The sequence below is a fragment of the Brassica rapa genome, chromosome A07 (genome assembly GCF_000309985.2).
Source record: "Brassica rapa cultivar Chiifu-401-42 chromosome A07, CAAS_Brap_v3.01, whole genome shotgun sequence".
Taxonomy (NCBI): Eukaryota; Viridiplantae; Streptophyta; class Magnoliopsida; order Brassicales; family Brassicaceae; genus Brassica; species Brassica rapa.
The window spans coordinates 8,250,251-8,276,033 of NC_024801.2; the positions used below are offsets into that span (position 1 = coordinate 8,250,251).

The 25,783-nt window shown below is 31.9% G+C and overlaps 1 long non-coding RNA gene across 4 annotated transcripts; it reads left to right on the plus strand.

The window, feature by feature from the left end:
- Positions 1–74: 74 nt before the first annotated feature.
- Positions 75–25,770, plus strand: LOC103828598. 4 transcript variants are annotated; one of them, XR_004449337.1, is made up of 9 exons: positions 75–1,342; positions 1,479–2,534; positions 2,701–2,771; positions 2,913–3,005; positions 3,089–3,267; positions 3,372–3,505; positions 3,588–3,676; positions 3,808–23,515; positions 23,546–25,770. It is a non-coding gene; the product is annotated as an uncharacterized LOC103828598 (long non-coding RNA). The 4 variants fall into 4 exon arrangements; XR_625335.3 differs by lacking the exon at positions 23,546–25,770 and having other exon boundaries at positions 112–1,342; positions 1,479–1,599; positions 2,423–2,534; positions 3,808–22,716; XR_625336.3 differs by lacking the exon at positions 23,546–25,770 and having other exon boundaries at positions 113–1,342; positions 1,479–1,599; positions 2,461–2,534; positions 3,808–22,716.
- Positions 25,771–25,783: the final 13 nt, after the last annotated feature.

Consider the following 25,783-nt stretch of genomic DNA (forward strand, 5'->3'; position numbering starts at 1 on the left):
CAAAAGTTTATGTGAGACTTTTAACAGTTTTAGTAATTTATACTCGTTTTCAAAAATTCAAAATACAACATATACAAAAAAATCTAAATTTTTAATATATGATTAATGTAATTGTGTAACTTATTTTAATAGTAAAGAAACAAAAATGATAGAAAGCATACAAATTATTAGCAAATCTTCATTATTTAAAATCATTAATTACTATATATATCATAATCACGGAAATAATATATAATAAATAGCCACATTTCTTTAGTTAATTTCATATAATATCATATAGTTGGTATTAAATGTTTCTAATGAGATATAAAAATGGAATTTGACCAATATGTTTTTCAATTTCAACGAGAGGCTAACACGTATGATTAATTAACTACCTAATTAATTGACATAAGCAAATGATATTTTTTAATTATTACAAAATTAAGGTTACATCTTTTCAAATGTTTCTCAATTAATATAAAGGGGCTAATTTGGGAGCTTCTAAGGGGTGTCACATGGGCAAAATAATCCCCACCTATCAAACTGCCATGTCACTAGCAGACTGGGCTTCGAATTAAAATTGCAATAAATTGCAATAAAAGGTTTGGGCTTCGTTGCCGGTGGGCCAGGTAAAGAATGAATCGAATGAAATCGAAATCAAATGAATGAATCAATTGGCTACGATTTGTCGGTAGGCCAGGTAAAGAACAATCTCGCATACCAGCCCATTAAGTTATTAACATCTGCACTCTTCACGTAGATACATAATCCCACGAGAAAACCTACTAACGTCGTTTGGTAAGAAATCGTCTACGATCAATAAGCTGTACCCTTCGTCGCAAAAGCCAATTAGCTGACTATTTTTTTTGTGGTCGATCTGACCAATCATTTTAATATTCTTCCTTTTGTTTAAGGAAGTGCTGTTCCCAACACTATGGTCAAATCAACCTCCAAAGATCTTCCCCTTCTAGGAGATATTTAATATTTACAAGTTCATTTTTGAATCAAAAATTATTAGTATTGATATATTAATTTAATACTTAAATCTAAGGAAGATTTTCCTTTCAGATAGTACTGATTTTTTTTTTGTATTTAAAAATACAAACTATGAACCGTATTAATTTTACAACAACATATTTATATTTTACATTTTTTAAATAAAACATCATTAGTATTTATTATTCAACCAATAATAAAATATAATGTATACTAAATAACTGATTTTACATAATGTTGACATTACTTCTTAAAGTTCCTTTTATATACGCCAATGTCGCCATACAACTCCCTAATACTGCTCAAAACATTTCGTAGTTGCAGTATGAACTGGAGGGGAGCGTAAATCTCTGTCCATGGCCAGGTACTACTTATCCAGTCCAAACTATATTATGTTTATGTCAAAGAAACTATTTGCATTCGGATCTCTAACCAATGAGTTTCAATCTGTCCATAACCGACTTTACGAGTGTCTGAATCCTCTTATGTTATTTCCTCAGATCATGGGCCGAGGAGGAGGAAGGAAAGAGAGCTACAGAATTTACTGCTCCGCCTTGAAAGTTAGGTTTCCATGTCAGTTCTGACGTTGTTGGCCTTTTTCATCAGACAGAGGAACACTAGGTAGATTTTAGTTTTGGAAGCCTTCCATTTGATTGGAATTTGTCTCCATCTTATTTAGGGCTGGGAAAAAACCCGGATCCGAAGAACCGAACCGAACTCGATCCAAAAAAATAGTAACAATCCCGAACCGAAATTGATTAAATATCCGAACAGGTTCAAAATTTCGGTATCTAAAGAATCAAAACCGAACCCGACCCGAACCGAAATATCTCGGATACCGGAATGTAACCGAAATAGATTTATATACCTAAATATATTACTTATTTTTAGATTTAATATACATTAAAAACATCCAAAAAATATAAGATACTTTTAAGTTGTCTAAAATACTTGAAAATATACATAAATAGTCAAAAAGTAAATGTCTAAAATAGTTAAAATATAATCAAAACACCAATACTTGAAATATATATTCATTTTCTATCCAAATATTCAAATCAAGCCAATTTATATGTTAATTTTAGGTATTTTGACATATATTATACAAATTTATATGTAATGTATTATTTCATTTTATAGATTCTGAGAAATTTTAAGCATATAATGAATATTAAAATTCTAAAAATAATTTAAATGGGTTATCCGAACCCGAACCGAACCGAACCCGCAAAGATCCGAACCGAACCCGAACCGAAATTTAGAAATACCCGAATGGGTCTGAAATCTTTAAACTTGAAAACCCGAAACCCGATTAGATCCGAACCGAACCTGAATGGATACCCGAACGTCCACCCCTAATCTTATTCAGTGTTCCCAATTTTTTATATCACAGTGTTGCAATTGTAATTAACATAGTGTGAAAATGCTGTTTTTCCTTTCAAAGCACGAGAATAGCAAAAAAAATATTGTTTTTAATTATAGGAAGCTGCTCGCTACTCCACCTTGTGTCCGTAACTCTCCTCTCCATTATGCCATCGCCTAAAGCCACCAACGAGGTAACCCAGTTTGTAAGATGTCAGAGATTCGAACAAGTTTTGACCTTGTGGTAACGATGAATTGATTAAGATGATCCTAATATGGGTTTTGTTGTTTTTATCCGCATATAGTTTATAATGATGAATTGATTAAGATGATCCTAATATGGGGTTTTTTTTTCTACAGTCCACTTTGATGCAAGCTTGCCAACATGGTCATTGGGAGGTTGTTTGATTCTCATTCGTTTTGGTGCTAACGTAAGCATTTGATAAACTTTATTCTCACAGATTGACATAGTGATTGTGTTTGATTAATCGGGTTGATAGAATCACATATCATATTAACTAACAATAGTCCTCTTTGTATCTTGCGGCTCAAAATGGTCATCCTCGGTTTAGCAGGATATTGCTTTCGGAGTAGATACCAAGTGTCCCCAACTGCTGGAGCCTGTTGAAGAGTAACAAATCCTCTGTTTCTGGATTTGATCAAAGGTTTAATAGTGTTTTGAAAGAGTTAAAAAGCTTATGGCTTCAGTTGACATGATTACCTGAAAATGTCTTTCTAATGTGTACAGTGTTCTTCACGAAGTGATAAACGGAGCATCAGATAGAGGAATAACACTGCTTCGTGTGTCGGCTCTTAAGGGACACATAGAGACGGTGCAGTTACTCTTGGATTGGGAGCTTTTGTTGCTCAGGTCATTGTGGAAGATGGAACCACAAGAGATCTTATAATTTTATTCTTCTAACGGAGGTGGTTTCTTACCATTTTGATGGAAACAAATATTTAGATTTGCGAGATCTATAAATCTGTATATTTATATTTGTAAAATTTATAACTCCAAATTACGTTTGCAGGTTTATCTGCATACTTTGGAGATTCAAAGAAGCACATAATAAAACTGCACAGGTTTGCCTCAATCAAGTTTGTAGTTTTAAAGAAACCTGATGGTCTATATCCTGTTGTTAGTGGAAAAAGTAATGTCACTAAGGTAAATATGTTATGTATTCTCACTATCTATTGCCAATCTTTTCACTTGCTAAAGGTCGATGAAAATATATATTCCTGCTCAGGTGACAAGAAACAGAGCATTAAGAAAATGCGTTGGTAGAGAAAACTGGAGAAAACATAAACATAAACTTTGGTTCTGGATATTCAAGAGGTATACAATGCTTATTCCTCAAATCTCTCTCTTTTAGTAACTATTTATACAGTAATAAAAAATTAGATCCTGAGACAAGGGCATGGTTAGAAAATAAAAGTTAATGAATACATGTTGTTCTTCTACGACAGATTGGAAGTTTGGAGGTCATAAAAGGAGAGTTAACACTAGATGGAACAACAAGAGTGACAAGGATAAAGAAAGAAGACAATTCTTGCCCGTCATTTGCTTATCCGTATAATCTAAGAAACAGAGGTGATCCAAGTTCTGGTGAATATAGAAGAAAGAAAATACTCAGACGTTTTGGTATGTTGATGCACATTAATGTTTTTTTGTTTTGTCAACTTGCATAGTAATTGAGTAGAAGAGAACAGGAAACTTGAAAGTATATATAGTAGTTAAGTAGGAGGGAATGCAAAATATGCAAGTGTATCAAAAGGTCATCTTTGCGGTTAACACAAAAGCAAGAATCCGTGATAGGTGTAACTATGTTTAAAAAAAATGTTAGTTTATATTTTACCAATTTTTTTTGGGAAAATTGCTAAAAGATAACAAAAAAACAAGATTGTTGTCTCCTTGATATAAAACCAACATGAAGTTGTCTCAATAGTATAATTTTTTTAAAAACTTAATGGAAAAAAGGAAAAAAAAAACATTTGAAATGCAATCGAAAAAAAAAAAAGAAAAAGGATATAGATATGCATCATAGAGAACAAGAATTTGTAAGAAGAATCAAAAGAAACACTATAGAAAAGCCATAGATTGATGAAGAAGAGAAGGGAGAATCGTTTTTTTTAAAAAAAAATCAAGTAAAATCGACCATAACACATTTTAGGAAGTTAGAATATTTTTCGGAGATTTTTAGAATATTTTCTTAACTGAAAATTCATTAATTTTTGCAAAAATCATGTATTCTTTTCCGTAGAAGGTGACTTCTAAAAGTTTAGAAGAATGATAAAAATTCTGAATACACTTTCTACTTTGAGTAGACGTAAGAGTACATTGTAGAAAACACATTCCCCGAAATTTAGAATACTTTATAAAAGTAGAAGATGCATTCGGAAAGAAAGTGGATACCTTTACGATTAGTAGAATGCACATTCCTCTTTTTTAGAAATTTAGTAAATAGTAAAATGAGTGTTCTAAAAGAAGTAGATGAACGTGTTTATTTTAGAAATCGTTTTCTACTATACAATTTTTCGTAGAAGACGCATTCTACTTTTAGTAGAACGTATTTTAAAAATCTTATTTACCATGTTTTTGAACAAAAGAAAATTATCAGCTTGTGTATATGGATGTTTTATTAATTGTTTATATTTTTAATAATTTTTTTGATTCACAAAATTATTTATTTCATTAGCTTTCAGAAATACAAAGGGTAAAAAGAAGAAAAATGGACAGAATTAGTTTTATACCAAAAGGACAACAACCTGTTTTTTTTTTCTTTTTTGGCAATTTTTCCATAAAAAAATTTAGTTTATATCGGTGTGTACAAAAAATGTTGACTGCATGTCAATTTGTGTTGAAATAAATAAAGTGGATCAAATCTGTTACCATTAAAAATATGTCATAATGCAATGTTAACATAAATAGTTTTAAAAAGAAGAGATAATTACACTTAAAATGAAACTTAAACTAAGTTAATACAGCAAAATAAATTGGATATGAACAAATTGAAATTATATCCAATCTATTCACACGGTATTTTATTATGAATTATTTTATAGATTTACATCTAAGCAAACAAACATTAGAATGAAAATTGTAATGTAAAAAAGTTAGAGCAAACAAAACAGGGAAGTTTTTGTAAATATTCTGACAAAATTTGTAAACAATATATATACAGAAGATTTTAAGAATTTAATAAAAAATGAAAAACACATTAGAAAAGAATATCCAAATATAGTGAGCAATTGCTTAAAATACCATAATTTAGATACATTTTAATATTACTTTCAAGGAAAAATATTATAGTATTTGAGATTCAGTTTAGTAATTATTATTTATTATTTAGTTTTTATTATTCATATGATGAGTTTATAAATTTGGGGGGGGGGGGGGGGGGTCAATTGGAGAATTCATGTATCAGCATACATAAATATACAACCAACGCTTAGTATCTAATATCTATAATGTCTTCTATCTTTGTTCTTGGAAAATCGATGATGAAAAACAGGAACCTCATGAAAACTAATAATATTTTAAAAATTATATCTAGCAGAGAACAATATTTAGTAGAGATATTTAGTCTTAGTAACATAAGAACCTCATGAAGCCTTTGATTGGTAGACGCCTTAAAATTTAATTATTTCGCTTTAGAATATAAGTTGCAAGTTTCTATGTTGTAGCTATAGAATCTATTGATGCAGATTTCAAAGTACTAAATATACAATTTTAAAAAATTTGATTTTCATAGCCAATCTATTTTTTTCAATTTAATTGTACCTTTAAATTGTTTTCTTAGAGCATGACTGGTAAATTAAAGTAGTTGTGGAAAAAAGTTTGGAAAGCATTTAGAGTACTTAATTACCAATCACCTTCGAAAACTATTGTATTTTTCTCAACATTTGTGAAATTTCAGAAAACAATACTCAATAAGCAATTAACTATTTACCTTTGATTAATATATTTACAAAAAAAACAATTTATAGTATCCAAAATTTTTGAAATTGGAAGAAAAGTTTTCAGCAACCCCGTTTTAGATTTCATGTATACTTCTAGAAAGATTAGTTTTCTTGGTAAGAACTTACCCTATTAGCCACTAATTATACAATATGAATCAGAAAGATAGAATGAACATAAGAATTAAAGGAAATCAAAATTTTAAATGACTTAAATTTTAACCTGTTTTTCTTTTGCTGTGATAATATTTTAAATAACTCTTTCTATCATTATTTACGTTTTGCATTCTAATAATCAAACTTTATAATTTACATCTATCATAGTTTCCAATACTATATATTTTTTATATAATAACATAACATTTTAAAATAAATTATAATTTATGAAAAAAAACCCGGACGTAGCCCAGAAAAAGCTCTAGTAAAACATAAAAGTTAGTCAATAAGCCCAATGAACAAAACACTACACGCAGAATCTTATACATAAAAGCCAAACACAATTTTTTTATTGGGTCCCATAATATGCCTACGTAGACATGCTTAGGAGAGAGCACAAACTTTTCTATTATTCTCTCCGTTTTTTAATATAACTCGTTTTAAAATTATGCACATAGATTAAGAAAATCATTAATTTTTTATATTTTCTAAACAAAAACATCATGAATTATTTACCTAACCACAAATAAACCAATAATAAAATAGAAGGTTATTATCATTGGTCATATAACATTAAGTGTTAATAAATTTTACATAGAAAACTGAAAACGTCATATAATTTGCAACACAAAAATTTCTCTAAAAGAACTGTATATTAAAAAATGGAGGGAGTATAATATACACTAGGTGTTTGTCCGCATTTCGCGGGTAGTTATATTATATAAAGAAATATATATTATCCTTACACTGTTATAATTTTTGAATAATAAATATAAATTTAAAATTTTAATTTTTAATTTCAAATATTTGGATAATCATATTTTTAGAAGATCATAAACCTTAGTCATTAAAAATCTTTTGTTAAAAAAAATATTATAATTAATTCAGATAATTGGTTGTAGAATTACTTTATATTTAGTTTAACACATAAAAAACCAAAAATACCCTAGCTCTCAAGATAAAAAAAAAGAGAGTGTGTGTTTTTTGTGTAACTCCAATGACCAATACAATGATCCGAAGCTTTTATCATGAAATATCTTTTGTAAACGGTTTTGTGTGGGCTTTAAAAATATAAAACTTATAATAATTCCTTACCTAAAAATATAATTATTTTATATAATAATATATAACCATTAAATTTATTTCTGTAAATAATGCAAAAGTATTTTATTTAATTATATATAACAAATTGATAAAAATAAAGAAATTGATAAAACATATATATTCTTTCTGTAATTCTACAATCCCTTATATATATTAAAATAGGAACATTATTAAGAATAAACCTTGTCTTCATGTGTGCTTTACAAGAGTAACATTTACACGTGGCAGTTCTACAATCACTCTCAGCCCTTTTATCTAATAAGGATTAGTTTACTAGATTAATTACATGAATTGCCATTGATCATATTAATTAGTTTCGAATATATTGTATACTATTGTATGTTACGAATCATTTATGGTATATTCATATATTTGCTAATAAATTACGTTTCACAATATAACAATTGTTTTCTTCAAATTTTAAATATATTTGCATTATAAATTCCAAATATACTAAGTTATGTATATACAATTTTCTTATTAAGAATAATATATGTCATCAAAAAGATAGTCAAACAACTTTTAAATGTTCGCAAAGTATACATTTTTATTAAGTCCATATATTTACGATTTTGATTATAGTTTTAATTTTATCAATACCCATGATGTATATAATCAACATTTCAAATAGTTTTTAAATTACAATAGTTTTATATGGGTACATGTTAGATAATATTTTATATGAATATATGAATAAGAAATCAATAATGAACGGAAACTAATATTAAAAAAACATTTTTAAACATTTTTAATAATCAATATTTCAAATATTCCATTAAAAAAAATCACTTTCAACATGGATGATTGGAAAGTGAATATTTGAAATTGTAATCACTAATTCTAATCACACATTTAACAAAGGCAATGCGCCAATCATAATATTAGGTAATCTTTGTTTTGTTTTTTTTTAATGGTTTTGGCAATGTTTTTTTCTATATGTTTTTAAAAATTGTTTATCTTTTCTATTATGAGTAACAGAAGACAAACTGATCTAAATTTGCTTTATTCATTACTCAAACAGTTATACTATTTAGTAAGTGTATAGCTAAAGATTGTGTGTGCAAGTATTGTTTGCTCTCTATTATAAAGTCCATTGATGTAAAATCGAGACTGATCTCCAATTTCATTCAAAAAAGAAATCCATATAGATGCTCAGTCAATCTCTTAATTTAAGCACCTTGACTTTGTAATTAGGAAATCATCATAAATGGTGATAGATAAATTAGAAGTCAATTTAAAATTTTGAAATGATTAAGTTTATGGTCAAATATCATGATTAATATATTGTTTCATATTTGTTTTCCTTGCATATAATACTTTCCAAAAATTGAAATTTGGAAAGGAGAAATCAAGGATTTTATGATTGAATTATGCTGAAAATATAATCATTTCACCAAAATAAAATGCGTTTAAACATCATATTTTGTGACTATATATATCATACTAAGCTAAGAGCTTAGGCATCACATGAACAATGTGTGTTAAACCACTTAGTTAAAGAGCTCGATATATTACCATTAGTTTAATTATTTACTTTTAACATGGATAGCTCACTTCATTTGAAAGTCAATATTCAATTTTTTAATCCATTTACTCTATGCAAAGGGTTTCAAATTGTCATTTCATAATTTATTTCATAATTTATTTTATATTAATATTTGCTTATTCTTATTGATTTACTTGCATGATAAAATATTTCAATTAAACAAAACAAATATACAAGTTAAAAAAAAACCAGAATTTATATTGACATACTAAATTTTGTTTAAACCCATATTTTATAACATGTAATATTTCGTTCTATAACTTTGATATCGACATATTCAAAGTGATTATATTTTTAAATCTATTCACCCTGCGCAAGGCGCAGGTTATCACCTAGTTAGTTATCATAAATCATTATTTATAATATCATTTGTGTTATTTGGTAATTTGTATTAATTAGTACTAGAATTACATTTATTTTTAGATCTGATTAAAATAAGAGTCATTTAGGTGAATAACCATAAAAGGAGTGGTAATTAAGTATTTGACCATGTTGTTTTGGAAAATTATAAGAAAGGTGAATATTCCATTTATACCCCTACACTTAGGTCGATAGTATTAGCTGACATTCTCTGTGCTAAACCTATGCTCCCCTATTGGCTACTAGAGAGTGACCTACTACACGCAAGTAATGATGTCTGAGATATTGTTATATTCTATACGGTTCTTCATCGGGAACTCAAAACGTTTCAATTGGTTATCGACATACTAAAAAAAAATTATAGCTGGGGTGGTCATCTTTAAACGAAAATGGCGTCGTCTCCCATAGTTGACATCGGAGATAACGTAATTCAAAATAATATGGGGTCGTTACCGGAAATGATGTTTGCTGCCGGAGAAGAGCCCGTCGGAGTCAGGGTTCTGACCTACCAATCATCTCGAGCGATAAAAAAAAATAATCAAAGGGCTTGATGAAGAAGAAATACTCTCTATACGGGCATCGTCTTTTGGGAAGATAATCGACATTGGAGATAAGCCATCGTTTTCGGGAAGATTCGCGAGGTACATGATGTCAAGGCAGCTGAAGGTAAAGAAGAAGCACGAGGTGTGGTTTAGGTTTGCCGGACAGCCGATTAGGTTCTCGCTGCGAGAGTTTGCAATAGTAACTGGGCTTCCATGTGGTACATTTCCACCTAAATCGAAGATGAAGATTAAAGAGACTATTACTGAGAAGCCATACTGGCCTTCGTTGTTTGGGAAAGTGGAGGTTGTGACTGTAGCTTCCGTAATCAAGATGCTCCACCGGAGAACAGTAAGGGATAGAGAAACCCGGATTAAGTTTGCATGTCTGGCTATTCTCTCTTCTGTCCTGCTGCCTACAAGCCTGAATATGAAGATCTCCAGAGAGCATGCTGAGGCCATTGAGGATCTGGATGACTTCTATTCATTCCCGTGGGGGAGATTGGCGTACGAGATGCTGATGAATAGTATAAAAGAAAGAGATGAGATCTCACTGTCGCAAAATACTATTGCCGTGAAGGGCTTCGCTCTAGCTCTTCAGCTAGTACTGGTAGAAGCTGTACCCTCTTTAACAGAAGTAGTCCAAGAAACATGTTCTTCTTCAGAATCAGAAAGCGCGGACGATGTTGAGGAAGGGTCTGAAAGGTCATCAAAAAAGCAAACGCTAAGCCCTGCTCACGCACGTAACCTCGACAAGAAAACTGAGGTTGTGTAATAAACAATTCTTATCGAAGAACAACCGAAAATATATATAAAGTGTTATTATTATGTTTCTCAGGTGGTGGTTTATGTTGCATTGCAGGTGTATGTGAAGAGCATAATTGATGAAGATCCAAGCCGACCATTGGATGAGAGTACGCTCGGGTGGTCTGATGATGTGGAAGATGTTGGGGTTGACAATCTAGTGAAGCTTATAAATGAAGGCTATAAGTTTAGTGCCTCTATGTTTAAAGGTGGAGCCACAAAGGCTGATGTGGAGAGGATGAGAGAGGATGCAAAAGTACGAGGTAAAGAGAAGAAAAGTAGAAAAGCACCAGTGAAACCAACCGGTGTAGATGGAGGAAATTGTGAAGTTGCTGCTGTTTTGATGGATATGATAAAGCCGGATCTGGATAGGATTGATGGGAATGTGTCATCTACAATGAGAGCCGTTGATGATATGATCACAAAGATAGGAGTGTGGCATGGGGCCATAAAAACAGAGGTGGGAGAATGGATGGGAAAAATAAAAGAGGATATTCAGGGGCAGATTAGCTTGGCTCTTAAAGAAGCAGTTGGACCATCAACACATCCTCCAGGAGTTCCTATAGTCACACCAACTGCCCCGATAAATCCAGTAGGTGGAGGAAGTGTAGAGGAAGCGTTTTATCGGGATACCATCCGAAACATTATGGGGAGCATCGAACAGTACAGGACGCCTCCGCGCCAGAACATCCAGGTTCAGGTGAGTATGAAACTAACTAATTTACTAATAATGTAGTTCCCGGGTAATGAGTTAATAGATTATTTGAAACACATAATTAGGAGGTCGGCGTTGTTGATGGACGTCAAGACGTTGGAGCCGAGGCCAGCGTCCCTATTGTTCCAGATAACGACGGGACTGCTCTATTAGCATCGAGCCACACTCATATGAGGAAGGATGTTGTCGATGAGATAAAGGTCAGTTTGTAAACTCATGGTGTCTTGCTACATATAGGAGATGGTGATTGAGAATGAATTTGTAAATAGAAGATGACATAATTATGGTTACTAGGTAACCGACAATGCGACAAAGGAACAAGCACCTGCCACTCCTAGTTTTTCACTCGGTCTCACTCAGCAGGAGATAAGTCCTTGTAATGAGCAGTTTGGGACAGTAAGGCTAGCTGCAGATCTAAATGTTGCGCATGACGAAGGGAAGGAGGATGTGGAGGCAAATAACGTGTGTAGGAAAAGCAAGAGACAAAAAATATTTCCCACCAATTTGATGGCCGATTACGAATGCGGACATAACATAGTGGGTCCTGGTCGTCAAGCCCCTGTGTTGCTGTTTGTGTCGTCAAACAGTGAAGATACTCTAACAAAGTACCAGCAATTAGGGGAGAAGCTTCTGACCTCATTGTAAGTAAATAACCGGATCAGACATTAATTATGTGTATCCAGCTTCTGTTGTATACAACCGGATTTAAAGGGCGGTTTTAACGCAATGCTTGGTTTTGTAGTGTTATCAATGTGGCCGGACTATCCGTATCGGATAAGGACATTAAGGACATTGCTGAAAGATCCCGTCCTCTCACCGCAAAGATTGTCGATCTACTCACCCGTATACTCCGTACAGTTCAAGACAAACATCTAATCAGTGAAAGGAGTACAAGAGATGAGTTCTTTGATACCAAATTTGCTGGATCTCTGGCAAGAAATTACTCCAAGTTCGCCAAGTGCAAGAACAAAGAAGGTCACGTGTTCCCAAAAGGTACATTGGATTTTCTATACAATACAAAGGATTCAATATGTATGATACGTCGGTTTTACCTGCCATTCAACTTTGACAAAAAACACTGGGTGGGAGTTTGTATTGACTGCGAGAAGTGGAAAATCTATGTCCTCGATTGCAACACGTCGATTAAGAGTGACAAGGATATTGTGAAAGACCTTACACCCATAGCGGAGGCTTTTCCGTATCTGCTCAAACAGGCGTGTGGGTCGGCCTACGAGGAGAATTTAGATCCAATGGTTATTGAGAGGGTAAAAGGAGTAGGACAAAACAAGGAAGAAAGCGTCTCCGGCATTACTGCAATGTTGCTAATATGGAATCATTCAATTGGAGGGTTGGAGGGTTGCCGATCAGTCAATGCTGATCATGTAATCTTAGAAGCAAAGGGGGCAGCTGTGATGGCATATGAGCTCCATGAGGAGCTGAAGTGATAAGATCAGTTAATGTGTAAACTTGTTTAATTGCCTCGTATTTTGAATTATGTTTGGATTTTCAGTGTGTTTTCGGTTAATGTGTATCTCTGACTTGATGAATACTTGGTTTATGTATGAAAATTGATGCATGTTATCGTGGTTTATGTATGCCTATTTAGTGTGTTGTGTTCAATAATGAATTTTAGAGATTGTGTATCAGAATGTGATCCGGATTTCCTAGGTTATATTCCGATTAATAATACATTAAATCCTTTAAGAAATTACAAGGACTGGATTTAGTGGGCATGTATGATCTCTATGATCCGGATTAAGTTTCTAAATGACTCTTTTCAGAATAGGAATGGTTCAAGCTTTAGGTGATATTAGTTGATCGAAGTGTGAAGGATATTGATCAAACATGGTGATATTTATAGTTGATATGCGTGATTGTATGAAAAGTAGAACCGTATTTGGTGGGTTGAGTTCTGATTAAAAATGAATTAAATGCTAAATGAGTCTACCTTCTAAAAATTATGAAAATGACTGTGTCATTTGTTAACCATGAATTGAAATCTGTGAATAGCAAACTAATACTTGTCGAAATTAATTAGATTTAAGTGAATTGAACCATGAATTGAACTCTGGATATAAAGGTTATACACCTAAATTACTCTTTCCCACGTATTGAGTGTTTTTTGTCATAACCAACTAAAAATGTATTCGACCAACTATACTCATTGAATAACTGGATTGCAATAAAATAACCGGAGTACCATCAAGGATATGTTTTGGTAGAACCAGATATGATACGTAAATATATGTACAATATCCGGACTTGTGACCTTGAGATTTAAAAAATTTGGATTTCGATAGTTTGTGTGGGTGTAATATGAGTGTTATAACATTCATCGAAGAAGAAGCTATGGGAAAATGGATGGATCTTTATTTATAATATAGTCTCGGGTAATAATACAATCCTGCCACTACCATAACTGGTTATTATATTTCACATAAATGATTAGGAATCATAATCCTAATGCTGCCCAGCAACAGCTACCACCGATCTTGCCTTACACCTTCATCATCCGAGTCGACCATCTTTCCCATAAACATACTCCGAAATAACTTATATTGGCATCTTGCAAGTAGCCTTGTTGTGACCACTTGCCTTACAGCGGCTGCATATGTGTTTCTTCCTCTGTGGCTTCATCTGCAATAAACAGTTATAGTTATGTAAGAGTTGTACAAGTTATTTAGAAGGGAATGATAATTGGAAGTCTTACCCTGATTTCTCCACGAGAGAGGATTCTGGATTTCCTTGGACGACAAGGAGGGCGTCTAGTAGTTGGCGGAATTAACTCGACATTAGCATCAGTAACAACATCATCAGTATGGATCTCAAGAGGCACTGGAGTGGGAGCTGAGTCCGTAACCGGTAGTATGTCCATATCATAAGCAACCAGTAGATTCTCTAGAGTATATATATATATAATACAGAAACTTTTGTCAATGCAAGGATTACTAATATTGAAACAGGATATTACGACATGAAAGATAAATGAGATCACGAACCTTCGCTATTGCGTAATAAATCGAAGAGTGGCGATCCGAGACAAATACCAAATCCTCAGACTGTGGTACGACCTCCAATAAGTTTTCAAGGAACCACTCTCATGCCTTGTCGTTCTCGCCATCGACGATCGCAATAGCTAATGGATAAACTTGGTAGTTTCCATCTTGAGCGCACGCGGACAAAAGGCATCCAGCGTATTTTCCCCGGAGATGTGATCCGTCAACGATTACAACTTTCCTTAGATACCTATACCCTTCAATGCATGCTCCAATCGAAATGAACAAGTACTTGAATCTTTGGCCAACTCCATCCTCAAATTCCGTATGTAAAGCTGTCTTCGTCCCTGGATTTGCTTGAACCAACTGCTTCAGGTAGTCTGGAATCAGGTTGAAAGAAGCGCCAGAATATCCTTTAGCAAAGTCCAGAGCAATTTGTCTAGATCTCCAAGCTTTCCAATATGAAATACGGACATTGTGGTCACCTTGCATGACCTGTCTTATTTCTTCAGGACGAGATCCAGCGCCACTACTGCCAAACATGGCTTTCATCATCTCCCCAATGACCGAATGTGTAGCTTGGCTTTGATACCCTACACGTATCACGTGTTTAGACAGTTTGTAATTTACTGTTTTTTGGATAATATGGAATTGTAGTAGTAAGGATAAGCAGTTGTGTAATACCAGCACGTGAATCAACAGAACACGTGTGTTGCAAGTCAACTCTTCGAATTTCGTAGGAAGTTACGTTTTTCATCCTTTTGGCGTATACACGCCAGTTACAAGTGCTACTAAAGCATCGTAAGACCATCCCATCTGGAGAAGACCTTGAGTTACGAAACCAGAATTTATTTTTGATCGCATACTTGGCCATGTGGTGTTTGAACTCTTCCCTGCTTTTGAAAATCATGCCGACTTATACAATGTCGTCTATTGGTTCCTTTGATCCTACAAATTTTCCATAACTGATGTTGATTAGAAATCAGTAGATGTTTGTAAATAAATCTAATTGACACTCATGTGGTTTGACTATGGTTTAATGATTTAGTAACATAGATTGCATTACGTAAACTGAAGACATGAAAAAGGTACAACATTGCTATCCAGTTTAAAAGACATCAATCCGGCTATGAAAGGACACATATTGAAACAAAATCCGGATTTACTCCGCCGCAAATATTAAAAGTAAACAAGCAAACATAGATATAAGACCCTAGCTTCATCATAGTAAAACATGCAATTAGCTCCAAATCTATTGAGTCGGACCAAACCCACCATCATTCTCGTCGGTGTTATAGGATGAGTCCCCCAAGTTGACGTAACTACTCCCCGATCCATTTTTGTTATCAGTATCGAGACCCAAACGCAGATCAAGTGAAGGACCACTGCCACTCCCACTTCCTTGCATGAAAGACTGAAGCAGGTTTCTGTTTGGTAGAGCGGGCGCATTGGACGTGCCACCTGTGGAAAAAATATTGAATGAGAAGGAACATTAATGCGTAATTATATATTGGAAAAATAGGATTTATTGGAAATGTGCAAACTACCTTGTTCAAATGTTCCTCCACCAACAGGTCGATGAGGTGAGTGAACCGGAATCCCTAACAGCAGGGGCGTCCTGATATGAGTGATATCAGCAATGAGTCCATCAGACGAGCCAGTTTGTGAACCGGAGCTGTCTCCGTCGCTAAGAAGCGTAACGGTTGCTCTAGCTGTCATCTGACATGGCTTTGCGGGCTGGGATAGTGATAAAAGACCTTGTGTTGGTCTCGGCTGGGGGGGAGGAGGAATTGGGTCATCATGCATACCATCCCAGAAATCGTCGTCGTCATCACTCGTTTCACCCCACGCATTTGGTAGACGTGGGAGACCCCTTCCTCTCTCGATGTCTAGACTGGCACCTCTAAATATATCAGAGGAATGGTCTGGAGAGATTGGGTTTAATGGCTGAGAATCAAAACCCGGAGGTTGAGTTGCGGTCACTACGTTACAAAGTATAAGGAAAAAAAGAATCGTTAGTTACATTGAATGTGATAATCTGGATATTGTATAATAATTTGATTACATAAGACCAAATGTGGATATTTGTTAAAATATTCAGATGTGGAGTGAAAATCCGGATTAGACAAAAAAGGGTTATGTGATATTAACAAAACGTACCGTTATTGAATGGATGAAGTGGCAATACTCGATGCGCATGATTGTTGGGGCCCTGAAGTGGTAACGTTTGGTACGGTAGTTGGGGAGGAGAATGTTGAATATCGTCATCACACGCGAGTGCGGCGTCTATCTCCATTGCCATACAATAAACAATTATCAGTTGCTGTTCATCGAATAGTAGCTCCAAGACACTCTTAGCGCATCTTATGGGATCGCCTCCGGCTAGATCTTAATCAAATAACACTGGCATGTTAGTATGTTTGCTATTTTTAAAAAGTCAATGAATTAATTGAATAAATAATCGCCACGGTTTAAAGAAGGAACGTTACCCCTAATAGCATGACGGTGTTGAACTTCCGTTGTCCCGTCGCCGAGGAAGGTCATAGAGCCAACTGTAAATGGAGATCTACAGTGGAACTGGTGTTTGGCAACATTCTGTGGACCGAATGTGACATTAAGTGTAGGGTCCGGGTCGTAAACCCTAACACTCGTCATCACCTCAACATCGTTGTTGGTACGAATGGTGAAGGGGGGGGGGTTCTGTTGCCCTCAGGTACGAGCATCCATTAAGGGAGCTGATATGTTAGAACGAGAGGTGTGGTTTGATTCAACATAAGCCTCGCCCTAACCATGTTGGTCAGATCTTCACAGGTTTTGTTCTCTCTGACTAAGAGAGTTTCACCAAGGTAAACTGATGATGATTCAAAACGCCAGTCTCCGATTGCTGTTTTGGTCCACACACCTTGAAGGAGACGCAAAAGCATCACCATCTGAGACAAACATTTTTGAAATAACATAATCAGAAGTGAGACGTTGTCGCTATATAGAGGGAAGAGATAAGAAGTAAATCATGCAGAAGAGAAGAGAATATATTTGCGACCCCACAAACTATAAACGGACCGACATCATAATAAATGATAGAAGTAAAGATTCAATAAGACAAACCTCATCTTTAACTTCAAGTTCTCTACAATATTCGGAGGAAACAGAAGAAAACGGGTTTAAGGTTTCTTAATGGAAACAGTTGAAAACGGATTTAAGGTTTCTTAATGGAACTGGAGTAGATGCAGTGTGCATTTATAGCGAGATGCAGTGCCTATATCCAGACACAATAGCAGAGATAGAGATATGGACACTGACATAATCAAGCTCATGCATTGGGTTAATGCTTGCCGCCTACCAAAACATAGGTGTAATCATTATCTCTAGGAATAGCTTGCACTCTGACACGCCATCTTAATAACGTTTTGATTTCCATTTTTTTTTGAGTTGTAGTTTCCAAGCAAACCAGATTCGAAATTGAATCGACAACCAATTTTAAACCAAAACCCGGTTATTTTAACGGTATCAAGCAATTGAGCTGGATAGATTAGACGTGTATGGTTTCTACTAGAAGATAGTGGTGTAGTGCACGTGTCAATATTAGCAAACCCTGTGGCTTTCACGCGCCAACTCTCCTACTAGATATGTCCAAAACTCTGTCTTCACTTGTACTCTTCATTTCTCACTTTTACCTTTACTGAATCAAAATGGCAAACTGTAACTCATCTTCGTCAACTTCTGCTGTTTCGGTGCGTCAGTCTCATGGTCCGCCGTGTCATTGCGGAAGAGTTACTAATATGCTGATGTCATGGACTGATGCAAATCCTGGAAGACGATTTTACAAGTGTGAAGAACATGGATTTGTAATCTGGGCAGACGATGAGAAGCCAGGAGGTTGGCAGAAAGAAACTTGTTGGAGGCGCGAGATCAGATCCGACGATACCGATCGGACATCAACCGCCTCAACGTGTCTGTACGAGAAGCAAGAGAGCAACTGGTTCGTGAGCGTGCTCTTCGCGTGGCAGCTGAAACTGTATCTGATGTTGTTGATCACGAGATCTTCCAAGAAGAGCTTCTAAAGCGTGAAAAAATGGTTAGACAAATGTTCGCAATGTCCTGGGGTGGTTTTATTCTGATGACTGCTACAATAGTCTACATGCTCAAGAACTAGATCTACGCTTCTTGTTTAAGTCACGATAATAATGTTTTATCTTTCTCCCTATGTCATATCTTTCTCGATCCTTGTTTAAAGTATGTTAATCCTGTGTTTCCGGAATGGTAAGTGGAATATTATGTTTCTTGATCTAAACTATGGAGTTATGAACTTTGATTGTAATATTGCGATCTAATTATAAGAAACTTTTGTTATTCATTTCTATTCGAGTCTAAATTCTAATTTGTACACATATCGTCTATTAAAATTGTTAGTATACAATGTAGTCAGATAGTGTAAAGATACAAATTACATAACTGAATCACGATAATTAACATCAACGTACAGAATCTTGATCATGTCGACTTTACAATCGAATTATATCAGCTTTACAGTACAGTTATAACTAAAAAGGTGGACAGACCAATTTTCGAAAAGGTTTTGGGTTAATCATCATTGTTTAGCCGTTGTTCGTAAGCTACGCTCAGTTAATTAATATAATACTCAGATTTGTCGATAATGAAAAAACAGTGTTAAGCATGCGCTCCTTATGGCCACATATTAAAAATGTATACGCAAATCGAATCCACTTGAACACTACAAAAATCTGACACACTTTCTAGTTAGCAGACAAACCTAGATAGCTACAATACGACTTACGATGACGACTACGTATTAAGCTAAGCTTCGTCTAGGGTATTACGGTAATGTCATGTAGTCAATGTGACCATTGAGCTAATTATATAAAAACATTACATGGTCAGCTAATATATATCTCGTTCGTTACTACATAGTGCAAATACTCTTAAAATAATAACTAATAAATGTTAACAACCAATCAAATTATAACTATTTAAAAAAAAACTTAACCTATTAAAGACACATAATCAAAAGTCAATTAAGTGGCTTCTCAATTCATATATATTAGGATTTATCTCTTTATAACTAAGCATAAATTTAGTTAAGGTAAACAAACATAAAAACATGTATTAGGAAAATGGTAGTTTAAGCAATTTTTCTCATAATTTGTTCTAAATCACACTTTTTCACTCATTTTTTTTTAATTTATTGTTTAACATAAAACTCAAATGGGTTAAGGAAACAAATTCTTCCTTAAATTATCTCTGATCATCAAACTATTTTATCAAACACTAACTCATTCAACCAAATGTTTTTAATTAAAACAAATCATAATTTACAGATCTTTTAAAATTATTGTTTAATTTTTAAATTAAATTAAAACATACCTATATTAATTAAATCTGATTAACTAATAAGTAAAAATAACATTTCAATTTCTAAATAACTAAATGTCGTTATTTTAGGCATATATAATTAATATTAATGTGAGATCCAATATTATATGAAATAAAATGTGTTTTTGTATAAATTTGGGCTTTTTTTCAAATATGGCCTAAAATTTCAAGTCAAACACAAAAATAACCTATGCTGTTTTGAATTTTTTTCATATTCACCCTATAAATTTGAGTTATTCACAAAAATGCCATTACATTTTTTTTCTTTTTTTTCGGAGATGATTCTTTTACCATATCATCCTCATCTTTACCAAGTATTTACAATATTGTTATTGCCATCAATACACTAACCACCATGAATAATCAATTTGAAGCTCTTAATGCACCAACGTTTCGATATTTACTCTTCGTATCTCATTACTTATGTACACCAATCACATCTCTTTCACTCTCTTTTCAAATTCATCCAAAAAACTAAGATTTTGATTCCAAGCTTTGTTAGGTTCATAAAGACATTGAAGCTCCTGATACGTGGTCATCAACGACTTGGTAGCTTTTGTTGTGAAGTTGTGGGTACTTGGAGAAACAAAACAAGTAATCTCAGAGGCTCAAGATATGAAATCATTTTTTTTCTCAGATCTGTTCGCGAAGACTTTCAGAATATTTTGATAAGACTTTCAGAAGACTTTGCTAGATGTGTTCTCCATCGCAAAGACTTCCCTAGAAGTCTTCTAACTTTCCTTTATTAAGAAAAAAAAACAAAATTCCAGAGAAGACTTCTCGGATAAATAGGCTAGTTTTGCAACTGGCCGAAGTTTGTTAGAAATTTGACTTTTTATAGAAGACTTCTAGAGAAGTCTTCTCTGGAAAAATCAGATATAGCCAATGCAAAAGTATTCCAGGTAGACTTCTTGCGACATTGAAAGACTTCTATAGAAGTCTTCTATAAAAAGTCAAGTTTCTGACAAACTTCAGTAAATTGCAAAACTAACATGTTTATCCGAGAAGACTTCTTCTCTGCATTTTCGAGAATTTTTCAAATTAAAAATTAAACCAATATTTACAAAGGAGAAATTCTCAAGATGTTTTCTGTAGAGTAGACTTCTTAAGATGTCTTCCTTCGTAAATTTGCAATTGCAAAAATGATCTAAATAGAAGACTTCTTAAGAAGTCTTCTCGGAGAAGACTTATAACGTCAATGTTTAATAAAATTTTATTTTCTCTACAATTAAAATGACTTTTTAATATTTTCTTATTAATTCATGTGTATTTGTCAATATTGGAGCTCTTGGATGAAATTCATAACTTATTTATTGATAATTATGAGATTTCAAATATTTATGTTTACTAATGTTTCTAGCTAATCCGAGAAGACTTCTGGAGAAGTCTTCTCTAGATGACTTATGGAGAAGTATTCTATGTAAGATTTTCAAGAGTGTTAAGTAACTTCAAGGTATGCTTTTAACTTTCGAAAGTGTTAAGTAACTTCAATAATATCAAATCATGTGGTTTAATCTGTCTCTTTAGATTATAAGATATAATTTTTAACTTACATGAGATTTAAAGTTTCAACTTTTACTTAAAATTCAAGTTTGATCTTTTGTGAATTTGATTAAGTTTTCTTGTGAAGTATTCTCTCTTAGTTTTAGTAAATTTGACTAAGTTTTTTTTGTTATTATGTTTTGTTATGAGTGGGTAAAATGGTTTAAAAAAAATTTGGTATGTTGTATCAATAACTTCAATAATGTCAAGTACTTTGGGCAAAACATGAAAATATATACTAAATTCTTTTGATTAACATCTTTTCAAGTTTATAAAATAATTCACAACTAAAATAATACACATACAAATCATAAAATAGACCACAAACAAAACCATTACACATGGAGCTAGATATAATTCCTCCACATAGATAAGCTTGGACTCCACTTGACATCATTCTTTTGTACCACCTTGGACAGAAGACTTCGGAAGACTTCCCGAATACTTCGCGGGAAGTCGTCTAGCACAAAATACATTAGAAGAGTTCCCAAGAAGTTTTCCAAGAGTCTTCTGAGAAGTTTTCCAAACTCTGACTCAGATATGAAAAATATGCATATTCAAAAACATTCAAATGGCTTCAAAACAGAGAAAGCTTCAAAAATAATTTTTTTATTTTTAATTAATAAACAAAAAAATTAAATTAGGTTGAATCTATAACTTTTTAGAATCTAGTATATAAACACACACAAAATACATATCCAAAATTTGTACCACTTTGGGCAGAAGACTTCGGAAGACTTCCTGAAGATTTTGTGGAAAGTCTCCTAGCATAAAATGCATTAGAAGACTTGCCTAATGTATTCTGAAAAGTCTTCCGAGAGTCTTCTGAGAAGTCTTTCAAAGTCTCTCTTAGATCTGAAAACCCTACAAATTCAAAAACTTTCAAATAGCTTCAAAACAGAGAAAAACTTCAAAAATATAGTTTTATGCTTAAATAATAAACGAAACAGTCACATTAAGTAGAATCTATAGCATTTTAGAATCTAATATATAAAACACACAATAATACATATCCAAAATTTATAGATCTACCTTTGAATAAGTGAAAGATGAGAACCATATAATGAAAAATCTGCAAAAAGAAGATAAATTAGTGAGAAGACATAAGAAAAAAATGAGAAATAGATTTAAAGTTTGGTGTTTTGATGTTCAAAGAGATTAGAAAGAGGTTAGAGAGTTTTAGAGTGAGAAACATTACATTTTTGTTGCAGCTATTTGAGAGCAAGAAAGAGAATGTGTAAATTTTCTTTATATATAGAGACAAAAGTTCCAATTAGGTTAAATATTTTCGATACAGAAGACTTCTTGGGAAGTCTTCTAAGAGAATTTACATGATAAGATTCTGGAAGACTTCGCTTCAGGCGGAAAACCTAAATTCTACTAAAATTTAGGCGGGAATATGTCAGAGGACTTTTTGGAAGTCTTCTAGAAGTTTTTCAGACCATAACCTAATAAAATAACTAACTAGATAGGAAAAACAATTCATTAAACTTAAAATCAACTTATAAAGCGTTTAATATACACAAAACTAAACACTTATATATCAATTTTTCTTAAAAAGAAATTAAGATTCTAAAATTAAACCCTAAATACAAACAATATTATAACATATGTTACTAAACCCTAAACCAAAGTCTAGGAGTCTTCCAAACTCTATAATCAAATAACTAAGCAAAAACACTTACTTAAACTTAAAAGAAACTAAGAAAGTGTTTAAATAAAGTACTTAGATAGTCACTGAATACATATATGTCAAACTAAAAAAAAAATTAAAAAGATAATATTTCAAAATCTAACCCTAAAAATACCAACAATACTATAACATATGTTACCAAACCCTAAACCAAATGCTATCATGACTTAATCTACATCCATTCATCTATGTTAAAAATAATTTAATTTTAGTAAAACTAAATTTCCATCATTTAAAAATGTTTATTAATACATGATTTTGATTATTTTTTTTCTCTTTCAAAATATTTTTTTATAAAATTTATTAATTAGTTTTAAGATCTAATACAAGAGAAGACTTCTCCAAGAAGACTTCTGGAAGACTTTGATATAGGTGGGAAACCTAAATTCTTCTAAAATTTAGGCGGGAACCCAAAATTCTACTAAAATTTAGGTGGGATGTGTCAGAAGACTTCTTGGGAAGTCTTCTGTGAGTATTCCAGACTTTATAATCAAATAACTAAACAAAAAAGCATTTCCTTAAAGTTTTAAGATACTTAGAAAATGTTTAAGTCAAGTTATTAGATAATCACTAAACACATATAGGTCAAAACAAATTTAAAAATAAAAGATAAGATTTTAAAATATAACCCTAAATATACCAACAATATTATAACATATGTTACTAAACCCTAAACCAATGACTATCATGAGTTAATCTACTTTCACTCATCTATGTTGAAAATAATTCAATTTTAGTACAAATAAATTTACATCATTTAGAAATGTTTATTATTACTAGATTTTAATTTTTTTCCCATCAAAATATTTTTTATAAAAATTTTAAATTATTTTTAAAATCTACTGAAAGAGAAGACTTACAAAGAAGTCTTCTCTAAGAAGAATTATTTGTTAGTATTCTCATGTGAAGGGTTATAATGTTAAAACTCAATACATGTTTTTTGTTTAGTCATGAGGAGGTTGTTGTAATTTCACTAGCCTTTTGGGTTACGTTTGCATTTGATTAAATTTGGGGTATACTTTTGTATTCAAAATCAAGTTTTGAGTCATTTTTGGCAATTTCCCCTATAAATTTTGTTAATCTTTTATTATCGTACATTTTAAAAGTTTATTATAGCGTAAAAAATATATCTCATTAATTTTTAAATATTTTTTTCTTACTTTCAATATATATAATATTTTTCATCTTTGACTTTATGAATTGTAGAGATGGACATTTTTATTGAACTTTCTTACTAAATTTATCTTAACATTTTAAAAACACATAAAACAAATTAGTTCACATTTATAGTAACACAAAAAAGTGTATGTACCTCGACAAATAAATAAAAATTAAATACATAAGAATATAAAAATACCAAGAACACGACAAACATATTTTATTATTTTTCCCTCTTGTTCTTTTATTTATGTCTGTTTTTTTCCCATTAAAAATATGCATGTTAATTTTATTATAATTCAATGTATATGAATTATATTAATAGAGTATTAACTATAGAAAAATCTTGTGAAAAAATTCTTTGATTAATATAATTAAATTTCTTACTATATAATTAATTAAATGAATTACCAAATAATATAATTTTAAATTACTTACCATATAATAATGTTAATTCATCTGTTTATATTAATAGATGAATTAAACAAACTTTTTCTTGATTAATATACGTTTAAATAACTTACCACAAAATTTTTATTTTTTAAAATATAAAAATATTTTAATCATTTCTAAAGTGATAACGCATATATAATATCACATTGTCATTGGAAAATGATTAGGATTTTTAGAATTATATATTTGACTGTTTTGCATTCATTTGACACATTTTTATACTATATATAGTGAATGAGTGAATTTAATTAATATTATTAAGTTTAGTTAATTATTTTTCTTAAATATATGATTTATTTTATTCTCTACTAATATAAACATAATAAAAACCGTTTTTATAATTGATACTATACTATCATATGTATTTATATGTATCTTATCAATTTATATAATGTAATCTAGATATTTAATTATTTCTATAAACAAATTATGTTAATTCATCTATATTTAAGATGTTTAATTGTATGTTTGGAAACATATGTTAGATTAGATAATTCTATGAATTATTTCTTTTTAAAAACTTTAATTAAATAAATAAAAAATGAAAAACAATCAACAAATCAAATTATAATAATTAATTTGAGAGTTTTTTTTATGAGCGAAACATTAACATAAATCACAAAATAACTTTTCAATTAATATATAGGAGGATTTATAAGAAGTATAATAGAAATTATGTATGTTTGAAGACTTTTAAAAACAAAAAAAAATAACTTGGACTTTCAATTTATCAAAAATGTTAAAAGATATTACCAAAAATCTTGATTTATCAATCAATAAATTAACTAATATGTAAAATAAAATTTTCTAAATGAGGCAAGTAATTAATAATTGGGATATTTAGTTTCTAAACATTTATTTGTAAATACGTTATCAAACAAGATAAATGTATACATGATACTATTATAGTAGAACATCTATAAATTAATAAGCGATAAATTAATAATCTATATAAATTAATAAATTTCTATGATTCCGATTTGTGCGAGTTCAAAATTTGACAAAAATCGATAAAATAATAAGATAATA